Consider the following 17,075-nt stretch of genomic DNA (forward strand, 5'->3'; position numbering starts at 1 on the left):
TTCCTGACTCGGGGATTGAACCTGGGCTGCTCACTTTGCAGGTAGATTATTTACTATCTCAGCCACCAGAGAAGCCAGTAGTAAGGAAAAAATGCAATGAAAACAACCGTAATTGTGATAGGTATTTCAAAAGAAAAGTAAAACCAGATAAATGGAGTCTTTGCCCTCATGGGGCCAGTTGAGGTAGAATAGAAACTAGAGCCAAGGTTTCCTGGCTCACTAAGCCATCTAGAAACCATAGGACTGATTGCAATACATCCACACAGGACACTTCTGTTTTCATGAACTTTTTGCTTCTGCTTTTAGAAAAGCTCAATTTTTTTTTTTGGCTATGCTGGGTCGTCATTGCTATGCATGCTTTTTTCTAGTTGTGGGAAGCAGGGGCTACTCTCCAGTTGCTGTGCTTGGGCTTGTCGTTGCCATGGCTTCTCTTGTGGAGCACAGGCTATAGGGCACCCAGACGTCAGTAGTTGCAGCTCCTGGCTTCAGAGCACAGGCTCAGTAGTTGCGGTGCATGGGCTTAGTTGCTCCATGGCATGTAGGATCTTCGGGATTGAACCTGTGTCTCCTGCACTGGGCAGGCAGATTCTTTACCACTGAGTCATCTGGGAAGCCCCTAAATTTTTTTTTCCTCTTGCCAATTGAAAGAAAAAGAGAATTTGTCCTTTTATGGATGCAATTTCTTTTGAAAATGAATTTGTGACAAATTTACTATTAGTGTTTCCTGTACCTCATGAAATTAACAAAGATGAAATCAGTAATGTTATTCACTATAACATATTTAAGGGTACATTTTTTTTAAAGTAGTTTTGCTAACACTTTGTTTAAATTTTTTAATCTGTGATGTTGAAAAAATTTTTTTGTTAGCCCAATAGTCAAAAAAGATACATGCTCTCCACAGATACAAGGTTCAGTGAACAATGCGTGTGTGACTTACTTTCCTATATACAAATTTCCACTTTGGGATGAAGATAGAACTTAATCTGCACATTTTAATAATTAAAGCTATGATTTCAGTATGCTCAAATGGGTTAGTAACAGGTTTTTCTTTTTTTCTTACTTAGGGAGAAAGTCAAACAGGAGAATGAGAATAATTTATTTTGGAGCTAAAAGGAACTCTTCAAATGATCTTTATTATCCCCCTTTATTTACACTTCAGGAAATTATGGCCTAGAGAAGTTATCTTTCTCATCATCAACAAACCAGGAGCAGAGCAAGGATTAGAAAACTGGACTTGGGGTGACCAAACTGGCTCTTTATTATGCTGAATGCCAAGAAATTATAATTCTTTAGGAATCTCTCCTTTTACCTTAGAAGATTATATGTTAATTTCATGAACCCCCTTGAGTGAGTGATAAAGGTAAGATCTGGGGATTAACTAAACTTCAATGGCTTCCTACTGCCATTGGAATGAACTAACTCTTTAACTATGATTTTTAGGCCAGTTCATAACATGGCCCAACCTTCCTTTTCAGCCTTGTGACACATAATCTTCCTTTCAGAGACTTGTTCTTGCTCCATGAGTACTTTCATTTTTCAGATACCTTGTGCTATTTTTTTTTAATGCTTCCTTCTTTTATTTATATAATTCATTAAGATTCTTGTACCATAGTTTTTCAGATTCAGCATTCCAGACATGGCAATGAATTATTTTCCTTTATGTGGAAAAAGAACAAACAGAATTGATTTTAAATACAGATATAAAATGGCCATTTGCTTACACACTTTGACCTGAGGGAGGTTACAAAAGCAAAAACAAAAAGTATTCTTTAACTCCTGGTTTTTGGCTCACAATTTTTATCATTTTGAGTACCGTCTTCTCCCTGGAGTCCTGTTAAGATTGTATGTACATGTAAGGCTCATTATATTATCCAGGTTCAGTGTACATGAGTTCTATTGTGTGACTTTTATTTTGACTGGGGTAATTGGATTAAAATCATTTTTTTCTTCTAGAAAGAAGGATGAACTCTGAGAGAAAACTAATCCCTATATACAAGCATACCTCAGAGATACTGTGGTACACTTCGTGGCTACCACAATAAAGTGAATATTGCAATAAAGCAAGTCACAGGAACTTTTTGATTTCCCAGTACATATAAAAGTTATGTTTATACTACACTATAGTCTGTTGTGTAAAGTAGTAGTGTGTCTGAAAAACAATGAATATACCTTAATTTAAAAAATATTGCTGAAAAATGCTATCATCTGACAATGCAGGGTTGTCACAAACCCTCAATTAGTTTTAAAAAAAGCACTATCTGCCTAGACTTTCTATACTCTATTGCCCTTCCTCCAGATACTGCATTTTTAAATAAAGGTTGAAGCAACCCGTGTTGACCGTAAGCACCATTTTCCAACAGCATTTGCTCACTTTACTAAATAATTTTTCTTCCAGGCATATTAAATTGGCATAAAGCATTGTGTAAGTTTGATTTAAGATCCCCTTAATGGATCACAGCCTTGTTATGTTAAAGAGGCTTGTGTAAACAATGGAATGATCTTGGTTCGTTTCCAAGACAAACCATTCAACATCACAGTAATAAAGTCTATGCCTCAACTACTAATGCTGAAGAAGCTGAAGATGACTGGTTCTATGAAGACCTTATAAGACCTTCTAGAACTAACACCAAATATGTCCTTTTCATCTTAGGGGATTGGAATGTAAAAGTAGGAAGTTGAGATACCTAAAGTAACAGGCAGTTTTGGCTTTGAAGTACAAAATGAACAGGGCAAAGGCTAACAGTTTTGTCAAGAGAACACACTGGTCATAGAAAACACCCTTTTCCAACAACACAAACGACAACTATATATGGACATCACCAGATGGTCAATACAGAAATCGAATTGATTTTATTCTTTGCAGCCGAATGGAGAAGCTCTGTACTGTCAGCAAAAACAAGAATGGGAGCTCACTATGGTTCAGATCGTGAGCTTCTTATTGCAAAATTCAGGCTTAAATTGAAATTTTAATTTCCTAGTGGGAAAACCACTAGGCCATTTAGATATGACCTAAATCAAATCCTTTATGATTATACAGTGGAGGTGATGAATAGATTTGAAGGATTAGATCTGGTAGACAGAGTGCCTGAAGAATTATGGACGGAGGTTTGGAACTTTGTACAGAAGGGAGTAACCAAAACTATCCCAAAAAAAGAAGTGCAAGAAAGCAATGGTTGCCTGAGGATGTTTTACAATTAGATGAGAAAAGAAGAGAAGAAAAAGCAATGGAGAAAGGGAAATATACCCAACTGAATGCAGAGTTCCAGACAATAGCAAGGAGAGATAAGAAAGCCTTCTTAAGTGAACAATACAAAAAAGTAGAGGAAAACAATAGAATGGGAAATACAGCTATCTCAAGAAAATTGGGGATATCAAAGAACATTTCATGCAAGGATGGGCACAAAAAAGGACAGAAATTATAAGGACCTAACAGAAACAAAAAGAGGTGGCAAGAATACATACAAGAACCACACACAAAAAAGCTTTTAATGACCCAGATAACCATGATGGTGTGATCACTTACCTAGAGCCAGACCTCTTGGAGTGTGATATCAAGTGGGCCTTAAGCGTTACTACAAACAAAGCTAGTGGAGGTGATGGGATTCCAGGTGAGCTATTTAAAGTCCTAAAGATGATGCTATTAAAGTGCTGCATTCAGTATGTCAGCAAATTTGGAAAACTCAGCAGTGACCACAGGACTGGAAAAGGTCAGTTTTCATTCCAGTCCCTAAGAAAGGCAATACCAACAAATGGTCAAACTACCATAAAATTGCACTTTTTCACATGCTAGCAAGGTAATGCTCAAAATTCTTCAGGCTAGGCTTCAGCAGTACATGAACCCAGAACTTCGAGAAGTACAAGCTGGATTTAGAAAAAGCAGAGGAACCAGAGATCAAATGACCAACATTCATTGGATCATAGAGAAGGCAAGAGAATTCCAGCAAAACATCTATTTCTGCTTCATTGACTATGCTAAAGCCTTAGACTGTGTGTATCACAAAAAACCTTGGAAAATTCTTAAAGAGATGGGAATACCAGACCACCTTACCTGTATCCTGAGATACCTGTATGCAGGTCAAGAAGCAACAGTTAGAACCGACGTGGAACAACGAACTGTTTCCAAATTAGGAAAGGAGTATGTCAAGGCTGTATATTGTCACCTTGCTTTATTTAACTTATATGCAGAGTACATCATGTGAAATGCTGGGCTGGATGAATCATAAGCTAGAATCAAGACTGCTAGGAGAAATATCAACAACCTTAGATATGCAGATGATACCACTGTAATTGCAGAAAGGGAAGAGGAACTAAAGAGCTTTCTTGATGAGGGTGAAAGAGGAAAGAGAAAGAGCTGACTTAAAACTCAACATTCAAAAAAGTAAGAACATGGTGTCTAGTCCCATCACTTCATGGCAAAGAGAAGGGAAGTGGAAACAGTGACAGATTTTATTTTCTTGGGCTCCAAAATCACTGCTGATGGTGACTGCAGCCATGAAGTTAAAAGATGCTTGCTCCTTGGAAGGAAAGCTATGACAAACCTAGATAGTGTATTAAAAAGCAGAGACATCACTTGCAAGCAAAGGTCCATATAGTCAAAGCTATGGTTTTTCAATAGTCAATATGGATGTGAGAATTGGACCATAAAGAAGGCTGAGCACCAAAGAATTGATGCATTTGAACTTTGGTGCTTGAAGAAGACTCTCAAACAGGAAGGAAATCAAACCAGCCAATCCTTAAGGAAATCAATCCTGAATATTCATTGGAAGGGAGGATGCTGAAGCTCCAATACTTTGGCCAACTGATGCGAAGAGCTGACTCATTGGAAAAGACCCTGATGCTGGGAGAGATTGAGGACGGAGGAAAAGGGGGCGACAGTGGATGCAATGGTTGGATAGCATCACAGACTCAATGGAAATGGGTTTGAGCAAACTCTGTAAGACAGTGAAGGACAGAGAAGTCCAGTGGGTGCAGTCCATGAGATTGCAAAGAGGCGGACACCACTGAGAACTGAACAAGTTTCAGATCTAGAACCTATGTAGTGACTGGGCTCTGTGCTTTCACTGCTGAGGGCCCAGATTCGATCCCTGGTTGGAGAACTAAGATCTTATAAGCTGCATGGCATGGCCAAAAAAGATGTAGAGCATAATGATTTTACCTAAATACATCATGAAATGATTACCACAATAAGTTTATTGAACACCTATCATCTCATACAGTACAAAATTAAACAAAAAAATTTTTTTTCCTTGGGATGAGGACTCAGGATTTACTCTAACAACTTTCATATATAACATGCAGCAGTGTTGATTATATTTATCATGTTGCACATGTCATCCCTCGTATTTATCTTATAACTGGAAATTGTACCTTTTGATTGCCTTCATCCAATTCCCCCTTCCCCTAATCCCACCACTGCCTCAAATCTGATCTCGTTTTTCCTATGAGTTAGTTGATTTGTTTTTGAAACATGTTTAACCTCCATCACTGTGTTAGTTCCTGGCACCCAAAATGGTGATTCAATACATTTCAAAATGATCATCCTGGTAAGTCTAGTTATGATCTGTCATCATACAAAGACATTACCTAACTATAGACTGTATTCCCTACAGTGTACATCTGTCTCTATATCTCATTTATTTTGCAACTGAAATTTTGTACCTCCTAATCTCCCTCACCTATTTCTCTCCTCTCCCCCTGCCACTCCTCCCCTCTGGCAACCACCTGTTTGTTCTCTAGATAACCTGTACTATTTTTCTTCATTTTCCTATATTATCATACTACATAGCCTTCAAAATCTAGCTTAAATTTCACCTCCTCTGAGAAGTTTCCCCTTCCTATTGGAATCAGAAATACTCTCTTTGGAACTGATGACCCTGGACCAGTCAGCATTTATTATGTTACCTTGATTGATAGTTTTTGTTTCTTAATTTCTCAGCTAGTATATGAAAATATTTAAGAACAGATGCCATATCTTTCCTTTTTATTATTTATTTCTCATATCTTTCGTTTTCAATCTTTTTTCATTTACTTTCACCACCACAAAGGCTGGTGTGAAACTTTGCACTCACAGGGGGAGCTTGACATTTCAGTTGCATGATAAAGTGAAAGAGCAATGAGAGCTCTATTGTATCAGAATCACATTTAAAGTAAGACTATGTCTTATAAGATCATCTACCCCCGAATAACATGTCCCAACTACTTCCAATCCTGGCCACCTCTACTTAATGGCTGGACTCAGAATTCAGACTACCTTAGTTAGACATAGCTTCTCCCAAGATAGGCTTGATATTTGAAAATATATCAACAGCTGTATTTGCCCTTCAGTCACATTTGAGAACTGTTCATAATAACTGTAATTGAGAAGACCAAAGCCTGCTTCACAAAGAAAGCTGACACCTCACTATACCAGTCTGTCCAGTTATAAGGGAAGAGTCAAACCAGCACATTTGCTGTTTAGAACAGGTGCCTATGGGCTGTCTGCTGCCCTCTCAGCCCCAACCTAGGGCACAGGAAGGGGCAAGGATGCCACACTGGGGCGTTCTTCAGCACCCTAGACTGGGAACCCAGAATGGCTGTTTCTGCCCACCCCCACCCCCCCAAACTGGGTCCAGTCCCTGGGAGAATAGCTGCTTCTCCTCACAGAGGAATTCCTACAGCAAGGCCACACCACATTGCTTAGCATTTATTAATAGGATGTGGTGTGGTTACCAAACCAGATCTCACAGCTGAGGCAGAGGAGGCTGCCAGAGCCCCACTGTGTAAATGCCAGTTGTGCTGCAGGGCTCCTGAAGAGCACCTAGCTCCTGTCACCCAGGGGTGCTGGGGAGCCAGGTGAAGCACAAAGGTGCTGCAAGTTTGTTTTATTTGATGCACTGCTGATAAACAACTAGATTGTAAGGTGCAAATGCAACCAGGATTGCTACAGACTCTTAACTTTTGACAAAGCCTAGATCATAAACACTGAAGTACCCAAGCATATTTCCTCCTGACTCCAGTCTTGGTTATCCATGCACGGCCCATCTGTTAATTACATATACAAAGAAGAAAGGTGGCCACAGAGAATGAGTACACAAAATCGTGTCAGCTTGCTTAAGTCATATCTGCTTGCTTAACAACAACGTCAGGATTTTCTCAAGGTGATAGCCCTTTCTTCCCCTGTTATCGTTTGCACCGCCAAGTACACACAGGGAAAGCAGACCAGTGAAGTTTAGTACCTAGACCGAGTCAAAGGGTTAACCTCCCACTACTCAAGAGTGTGGCCTGGAGATCAACAGTAAGGAAACCTGTTAGCAGTGCAGCAGCTCAGGCCTCACCAAGGCCCACTGAATCACAATTTGCATTCTTACTGGATCCCCAAGTGATTTGTACGCAAATTAAATTTTGAGACTTTCTGAAGAGGGCTCTGAGTTCTAGAAGTAGATGTTCTAAAAGAAAGCAGTTCTGAATTCATTGGAAGGACTGATTCTGAAGCTGAAACTCCAATACTTTGGCTACCTGATGCAAAGAACTCACTCATTGGAGAAGACGCTGATGCTGAGATTGAGGGCAGGAGGAGAAGGGGACGACAGAGGGTGAGATATTTGGATAGTATCACCGACTCGATAGAAATGAGTTTGAGCAAGCTCCGTGAGTTGGTGATGGACGGGGAACCTGGTGTGCTGCAGTCCATGGGGTCGCAAAGAGTAGGACGTGACTAAGCAACTGAACTGAACTGAATTCTAGATCTTTGACCTTAAATCCCTTAAGCTTCTTAGCCTAAGGAAAAGGAAACTCCTGTCACAGGCAACTGTTATGAAACCTAACGATGGTAAAAGCACTTCGAAAAGTTAAAAATACTCTATGCAAATAACATTCCCCTACTTCGTGAACCGCAAAAACGAAAAGATCTCTGATAGGGTGAGGGGCCTTCCTCATTGAAAACAAAAAAGGAAAGCAGGCTCCATATTTAACTTGGCAGGAAGTCACCAGCTTTCTTTTTCTCAAAGCTTGTGGGGCTATAAAAAAATGTAGATATTTATACATTGCTTTCTTGTTCAGATAAAATATTGTAGAATTTCCCTAGTCTAGAAGTGGAATTTCTGAGTGTGAGGTATGTGCCTCTTCAAATGTATTGAGTGGTGAAATCATTATCCAAAAAAGGCTCTAAAAATTAAACAATGTGTAAGAGTTCTTATATCCTCAAGAGCTCACTAAAATGTCATTTTATTCAACCTTAACTTTTGCAGTTCTAATAAGAAAATAAAGTATCTCAATGTTATTTTATCAATAATATGCATTTCTCTGATTCTTAACAAGGTTGACCAAGTTTTCAGATGCTGCCCCTGAAGCCTGGGTTTGTATCTCTTTTTGGTCACTTTGTTTCTGTGTAACCTTGGGCAGTCTATTTAAGTCTCAGTTTTGTCAATTATAAAATTAAATGAACTGATGCATGTTGTATATTCCAGCTGCTCAAGATGGCTGTCTCTTGCCCTGTCTACATCCCCTGCCCAACTAGTGCCTGCTTCGTGTACACCCTGCTCACAAGCCTGATCTTCCTGAGTGCTTGCCCCAGGCCCCAGCTAGTGATAGCTTCAGATCAGATCAGATCAGTCGCTCAGTCGTGTCCGACTCTTTGCAACCCCATGAATCGCAGCACGCCAGGCCTCCCTGTCCATCACCAACTCCCGGAGTTCACTCAGACTCACATCCATCGAGTCAGTGATGCCATCCAGCCATCTCATCCTCTGTCGTCCCCTTCTCCTCTTGCCCCCAATCCCTCCCAGCATCAGAGTTTTGTCCAAGGAGTCAACTCTTCGCATGAGGTGGCCACAGTACTGGAGTTTCAGCTTTAGCATCATTCCTCCCAAAGAAATCCCAGGGCTGATCTCCTTCAGAATGGACTGGTTGGATCTCTTTGCAGTCCAAGGGACTCTCATGAGTCTTCTCCAACACCACAGTTCAAAAGCATCAATTCTTTGGCGCTCAGCCTTCTTCACAGTCCAACTCTCACATCCATACATGACCACAGGAAAAACCATAGCCTTGACTAGACGAACCTTTGTTGGCAAAGTAATGTCTCTGCTTTTCAATATGCTATCTAGGTTGGTCATAACTTTCCTTACAAGGAGTAAGCATCTTTTAATTTCATGGCTGCAGTCACCATCTGTGATTTTGGAGCCCAGAAAAATAAAGTCTGACACTGTTTCCACTGTTTCCCCATCTATTTCCCATGAAGTGATGGGACTGGATGCCATGATCTTCGTTTTCTGAATGTTGAGTTTTAAGCCAACTTTTTCACTCTCCACTTTCACTTTCATCAAGAGGCTTTTGAGTTCCTCTTCACTTTCTGCCATAAGGGTGGTGTCATCTGCATATCTGAGGTTATTGATATTTCTCCCGGCAATCTTGATTCCAGCTTGTGTTTCTTCCAGTCCAGCGTTTCTCATGATGTACTCTGCATAGAAGTTAAATAAACAGGGAGACAATATACAGCCTTGACGAACTCCTTTTCCTATTTGGAACCAGTCTGTTGTTCCATGTCCAGTTCTAACTGTTGCTTCCTGACCTGCATACAAATTTCTCAAGAGGCAGATCAGGTGGTCTGGTATTCCCATCTCTTTCACAATTTTCCACAGTTTCTTGTGATTCACACAGTCAAAGGCTTTGGCATAGTCAATAAAGCAGAAATAGATGTTTTTCTGGAACTCTCTTGCTTTTTCCATGATCCAGCAGATGTTGGCAATTTGATCTCTGGTTCCTCTGCCTTTTCTAAAAGCAGCTTGAACATCAGGAAGTTCACCGTTCACATATTGCTGAAGCCTGGCTTGGAGAATTTTGAACATTACTTTACTAGCGTGTGAGATGACTGCAGTTGTGCGGTAGTTTGAGCATTCTTTGACATTGCCTTTCTTTGGGATTGGAATGAAAACTGACCTTTTGCAGTCCTGTGGCCACTGCTGAGTTTTCCAAATTTGCTGGCATATTGAGTGCAGCACTTTCACAGCATCATCTTTCAGGATTTGGAATAGCTCAACTGGAATTCCATCACCTCCACTAGCTTTGTTTATAGTGATGCTTTCTAAGGCCCACTTGACTTCACATTCCAGGATGTCTGGCTCTAGGTCAGTGATCACACCATCGTGATTATCTCGTGATTATCTGGGTCGTGAAGATCTTTTTTGTACAGTTCTTCTGTGTATTCTTGCCACCTCTTCTTAATATCTTCTGCTTCTGTTAGGTCCATACCATTTCTGTCCTTTATCGAGTGCATCTTTGCATGAAATGTTCCTTTGGTATCTCTGATTTTCTTGAAGAGATCCCTAGTCTTTCCCATTCTGTTGTTTTCCTCTATTTCTTTGCATTCATCGCTGAAGAAGGCTTTCTTATCTCTTCTTGCTATTCTTTGGAACTCTGCATTCAGATGTTTATATCTTTCCTTTTCTCCTTTTCTTTTCACTTCTCTTCTTTTCACAGCTATTTGTAAGGGCTCCCCAGACAGCCATTTTGCTTTTTTGCATTTCTTTTCCATGGGGATGGTCTTGATCCCTGTCTCCTGTACAATGTCACGAACCTCATTCCATAGTTCATCAGGCACTCTATCTATCAGATCTAGGCCCTTAAATCTATTTCTCACTTCCCCTGTATAATCATAAGGGATTTGATTTAGGTCATACCTGAATGATCTGGTGGTTTTCCCTACTTTCTTCAATTTAAGTCTGAATTTGGCAATAAGGAGTTCATGATCTGAGCCACAGTCAGCTCCTGGTCTTGTTTTTGCTGACTGTATAGAGCTTCTCCATCTTTGGCTGCAAAGAATATAATCAATCTGATTTCGGTGTTTTTGCTGACTGTATAGAGCTTCTCCATCTTTGGCTGCAAAGAGTATAATCAATCTGATTTCGGTGTTGACCATCTGGTGATGTCCATGTATAGAGTGTTCTCTTGTGTTGTTGGAAGAGGGTGTTTGTTATGACCAGTGCATTTTCTTGGCAAAACTCTATTAGTCTTTGCCCTGCTTCATTCTGTATTCCAAGGCCAAATTTGCCTGTTACTCCAGGTGTTTCTTGACTTCCTACTTTTGCATTCCAGTCCCCTATAATGAAATGGACATCTTCTTTGGGTGTTAGTTCTAAAAGGTCTTGTAGGTCTTCATAGAACTGTTCAGCTTCTTCAGCGTTACTGGTTGGGGCATAGACTTGGATTACTGTGATATTGAATGGTTTGCCTTGGAAATGAACAGAGATCATTCTGTCGTTTTTGAGATTGCATCCAAGTACTGCATTTCGGACTCTTCTGTTGACCATGATGGCCACTCCATTTCTTCTGAGGGATTCCTGCCCACAGTAGTAGATATAATGATATCTTAGTGATAGCTTATCAGAATTTTAACCACTGAGCCACCAGGGAATTCTGAGTAATAGCTTATCAAAGATGTGATAAGTGATAGCTTATCAAAGAGAGGCATGTCCCTCTACTGGTTTCCCTGGTAAGCCCACCTGAGGTCAGTTCCCCTATAACTGGTATTGCCCCACTGCTATGCCCCAGGAGGGGAGACTGCCACCACATCCTGCTCGCAGACCTGCCCACTGCACATGGTGGGGTGTCACTCCAGTACCTTGTTTCAGACGCATTAGCTCCCCCCATCCATTAAACCAGTGATGTCTCTGTTGCTGATGCGGACTTTTTCTTCAGTCTTGAAGCTGGGCAAGCACAGGCCTTGTGTTGGGTGCAGCCCAACACATGTAAAGCACACAGAAAAGAGACTGGCATAACAGGTTACCCCAGAGTCACCTGAGCTATTTGCTGCCCAAATATGGATTCGGCAATTTTCTCAAAGAGCCCCTGGTTCTTTGTATGAATGTATGGTATTTAGAAATCACAACCTGAAGTTTATGGGTGTTCATTACCCCCTATGTTCTTGTTGCTGCTAAGACTTGTGGTGAACAAAGATAGAAAATATGTACTTTAAAGATAAATGCATTTACATGATTTTATATTGATAATTCCAGTTCAGATGTAAGATTATAGGCTTTCACATATTTCTTGAATTTTGTGTTTATATCCTTTTTTCTTAAATTGAAAACCTTGGCTCCCAAGAACATTAATGTAATTATATAGTTACTTTATCCTACTAAATATACAGTAGCTTCAAAATACAGTAACAATTTTATTAACATTTATGACTACTGAAAACAGTATTTTAAAATTTTTCTTTGCAAAAAAAAATTTTAAAAAAAACGTTTAAAAGAAAAACAAATTGCTTTGCTGTTCTTTTTGTCCTTGGCAATATTTCATGAGGGAGATAGAGTCAATATGTTTTATATACTTAAATATTTAGTCAATGGAGTTTTCAACAAGGATGCCAAGACAATTCAGTAGGAAAACAAGAGTCTTTTCAACAAATGATGCTGGGACAATAGTGACAAAGGAATAAAAGTGGACCCTTGCTTTATATCATATACAAAAATAAACTCAAAATTGATGAAGACCTAAATGTAAGAGCCAAAGAAAAGTAAAGAAGAAAACATGAGCATAAATCTTTACTACCTTGCATTTGGCAATGAATTCTTAGTATGACACTAAAAGCACAAACAACAAAAAGTAGATTAATTGGGCTTCCATCAAAATTTAAAACTTTTGTGCTTCAAAAGACACTTTCAAGAAAGTTGAAAAGACAACCCAAAACTGGAAGAAAAAACTTGCAAATCATATATCCAATAAAGAACTTCTGTTTAGAATTATATCAAGATCTCTTGGGTCGCCATTGCCTTCTCCAATCAAGATCTCTTACAAATCAATAATAAGAAACAAATAACTTTTTTATTGGGCAAAAGAGATCTCATATAAGCATTCTTTCTTTGATGGTTACCAGAGTCAGGGGGTGGGGGTGGGTAAGTCAAAAGGAGTCAAAAGGTATAAACTTCCACTTATAAAATAAATTAGTCATGGTCTGTAATGCACAGCATGATGACTATAGTTAATAATACTGTATTGAGTATTTGAAAGTTGCTAAGAGTACATCGTTTTGCTTTTTTTTAATGATTTTTTTGGTGTGGACCATTTTTAAAGTCTTTATTGAGTTTGTTACAATATTGCTTGTGTTTCATATTTTTTTTTTTTGGCCACAATGGTCCATGTCAAAATGTGGGATCTTAACTCCCAGAGCAGGGATCAAACCTGCACCCCTCCTGCAGTAGAAGGTGAAGTCTTAACCACTGGACTGTTAGGGAAGTCTCGATTATTGTGGTGGTCATCTTGCAACATATCGATGTATACAAATATTGAATCATTATGTTGCACACCTGAAACTAAAGTTTTATGTCAATTATACCTCACTTTTAAAATGTTCTTACTAAAGTCAAATATAAATCAGCACAGGGTCTGCATAAGTATCTCACCAAAGAAGATACACACCCAGGCAATAAGCACATGAAAATCATTTGCCATCAGGGAAGTGCAAATTTAAACCACAATGAGATACCACTTCACTCCTACTAGGATGGCTGGAATCAAAAAGACAATAATAAACACTGACAAGAATGTAGAGAAACAGGAACCCTCATATACTGGTGGGGATGTGAAGTGGTGCAGCCGCTTCAGAGAACAATCTGGCACTCTTCAAAAAAGTTAAGGACTTGAGCAGTTCTACTGCTAGAGAAATGGAAACATGTTCACACAAAAACTTGTACACAAATGCTTATAGCTGCATCATTCACAATAGTCAAAGGTAAAAAACAACCCAAATCTCCATCAGTTCATGAGTGGATTCACAAAATATGGTATATCTATTTAATAGAATGTTATTCAGCCATAAAAAGGAATGAAGTGTTTGTACAGGTTACAGCATGGATGCAGCCAGTCACAAAATACCACGTATCAAATGATTCCATTTATGTGAAATGTCCATAATTGGCAAATATATAGAAAGAGAAAGTAAATTAGTGATTGCTTTAGGCTATGAAGTGAATCAGAGAAGGCCATGGCACCCCACTCCAGTACTCTTGCCTGGAAAAATCCCATGGATGGAGGAGCCTGGTAGGCTGCAGTCCATGGGGTTGCTAAGAGTCCGGCACGACTGAGCGACTTCACTTTCACTTTTCACTTTCATGCATTGGAGAAGGAAATGGCAACCCACTCCAGTGTTCTTGCCTGGAAAATCCCAGGGACGGGGGAGCCTGGTGGGCTGCCATCTATGGGGTCGCACAGAGTCCAACACGACTGAAGCAACTTAGCATAGCATAGCATGAAGTGAATAATTGAGTAGTAATTGCTAAAGGGTACTAGGTTTCTTTTTGAGGTGCTAGAAATGTGACTGTGATGATGGTTGTAGGACTCTGTGAATATCATAAAATCCACTTAATTTTTCACTTTAATAAAATCGGTGATTTATTTGGTATGTGAACTATATATTAGTAAAGCTGTTAGGAAAAAAGAAAAGTCTGAAAATAAAGATCAAATGGAACAAATGAATCTAACAGTGTAACAAATTAATGGCATAATCACAGAGGAATTTCAGGATTTTATTTATTTATTTGGCTGTACCACAGGCTTGTGTGGTCTTGGTTTCCTGACCAGGGATTGAAACTGTGCCCCCTGCATTGGAAGGTGGAGTCTTAGCCACTGGACTGCTGGGAATTCCTGCTTTTCAATTTGATTTTATTTATATGTGGCTTATTTACATGTTTCTAAAGTAAAATCTATTAAACAACATGAATATATTCAGAGAAATCTAGTTTCTTTTTGTATTTTTTCTATTCTATTACTTCTTCCTATTGATATGGTTAAAGCATTTAAAATATTTAGATATAGTTAATATACCATAACACTCACCCTTTAAAATGTATAATTCATAGTTTTTAGTATATTTACAAAGTTGATAACTATCATCACTATCTAATTTTGAGAAGAATATTTTATCTTCTCAGAAAAAGTAACTCCCTATTCCCCATTCACCTTCCCCCTAACCCTGGCAAATGCTAATTTACTTTCTTTCTCTCCGTGTCTGCCTACTCAGGACTTTTGTTATCAATGGCATAATTTAATCTATGGCCTTTTGTGACAGTCTTCTTTCACTTAGCACAATGTAGTCAAGATTCATTTATTTTGTTGTATGAATCAATATGTTATTCTTTTCTTATGACTGAATAACATTCTGTTGTTTGGATATAACAATTTGCTTACTCATTCATCAGTTGATGGACCTTGGGGTTGTTTCCATTTTTTGACTGTTAGGAACAGCGCTGCTGTGAATATTCATGTTGAAGTTTCTGTATGAACATATGTGTTTCCTTCTTTTTGAGGGGTGTCAAAGAGGAATTGCTGGGTTACATAATAGATAACCTTTTTAAAAAAGTTTTTGTTCTTGCAAGACAGAATAGAGATATGAATATTAATATTATGCAGATATCATCATTTTCTTAGCCAAATGGTAACACTCCACATATATTTTTTCTTCTCTTTGCTTTCTTCCCTTAAAATGTACCCTCCAAAACAAAATACAAATTTCGTATGCTGGGCATCAGTCCATATCAGTATGCAGATATTCCTCGCTTTTTTTTATAGTTGCATAATCAGGATGTGCCATGTTTATTCAGTTCAGTTCAGTTATTCAGTTGTATTAGACTCTTTGCAACCCCATGGACTGCAGCATGCCAGGCTATCCTGTCCATCACCAACTCCCAGAGCTTGCTCAAACTCATGTCCATCCAATTTGTGATGCCATCCAACCATCTCGTCCTCTGTTGTCCCTTTCTCCTTCTGCCTTCAATCTTTCCCAGCATCAGGGTCTTTTCTAATGAGTCAGTTCTTCGCATCAGGTGGGCAAAGTAATGGAGCTTCAACTTTATCATCAGCCCTTCCAATGAATATTCAGGACCTATTTCCTTTAGGATTGACTGGTTTGATCTCCTTGCAGTCCAAGGGACTCTCAAGAGTCTTCTCCAACATGTATGGATGTGAGAGTTGGACTGTGAAGAAAGCTGAGTGCCAAAGAGTTTTGAACTGTGGTGCTGGAGAAGACTCTTGAGAGTCCCTTGGACTGCAAGGAGATCCAACCAGTCCATTCTAAAGGAGATCAGTCCTGAGTGTTTATTGGAAGGACTGATGCTAAAGCTGAAACTCCAATACTTTGCCCATCTCATGCGAAGAGTTGGCTCATTGGAAAAGACTCTGATACTGGGAGGGATTGGGGGCAGGAAGAGAAGGGGACGATGGAGGATGAAATGGCTCGATGGCATCACTGACACGATGGACATGAGTTTGAGTAAACTCTGGGAGTTGGTGATGGACAGGGAGGCCTGGCATGCTGCGATTCATGGGGTCGCAAAGAGTCGGACGTGACTGAGCGACTGGACTGTACATATATATATGTATTTAATGGTACTTCCCAGATGGCGCTCATGCTAAAGAACACATCTGCTAATAGAGGTAGGCGTAAGAGACACTGGTTGGATTGCTGGGTGGGGAAGATGTCCTGAAGGAAGGGCACAGCAACCCACTCCAGTATTCTTGCCTGGGGAATCCCATGGACAGAGGAGCCTGGCAGGCTGCAGCCCAAAGTGTCACACAGAGTCAGACACAAGTGTAATGACTTGGTATGCATGCACACACATATATCTTTAATACATATATTCATATATATATTCATTTCCTTTTGGGTGCTGTTTATGCTATGTCTATTTCTCTTTTTCAATCTTTCTATGTTATTCTGTTTAAAGTATCTATTTTAAATAGCATATACCGGAAATTTGAATATGTTTTTATGTAATTCTTTAAATGGAGAAGAAAATGGCAACCCACTCCAGTACTCTTGCCTGGAAAATCCCATGGGCGGAGGAGCCTGGTAGGCTGCAGTCCATGGAGTCGCTAAGAGTCAGACACGACTGAGTGACTTCACTTTCACTTTTCACTGTCATGCATTGGAGAAGGAAATGGCAACCCACTCCCGTGTTCTTGCCTGGAGAATCCCAGGGACGGGGGAGCCTGGTGGGCTGCCGTCTATGGAGTCTCACAGTGCCAGACACAACTGAAGCGACTTAGCAGCAGCAGCAGCAGCAGTTCTTTAAAAGACCTGTTTCATTTACACTTGTTATTATTAG

Source organism: Bos indicus x Bos taurus, chromosome 1 (assembly GCF_003369695.1).
Source record: "Bos indicus x Bos taurus breed Angus x Brahman F1 hybrid chromosome 1, Bos_hybrid_MaternalHap_v2.0, whole genome shotgun sequence".
NCBI lineage: Eukaryota > Metazoa > Chordata > Mammalia > Artiodactyla > Bovidae > Bos > Bos indicus x Bos taurus.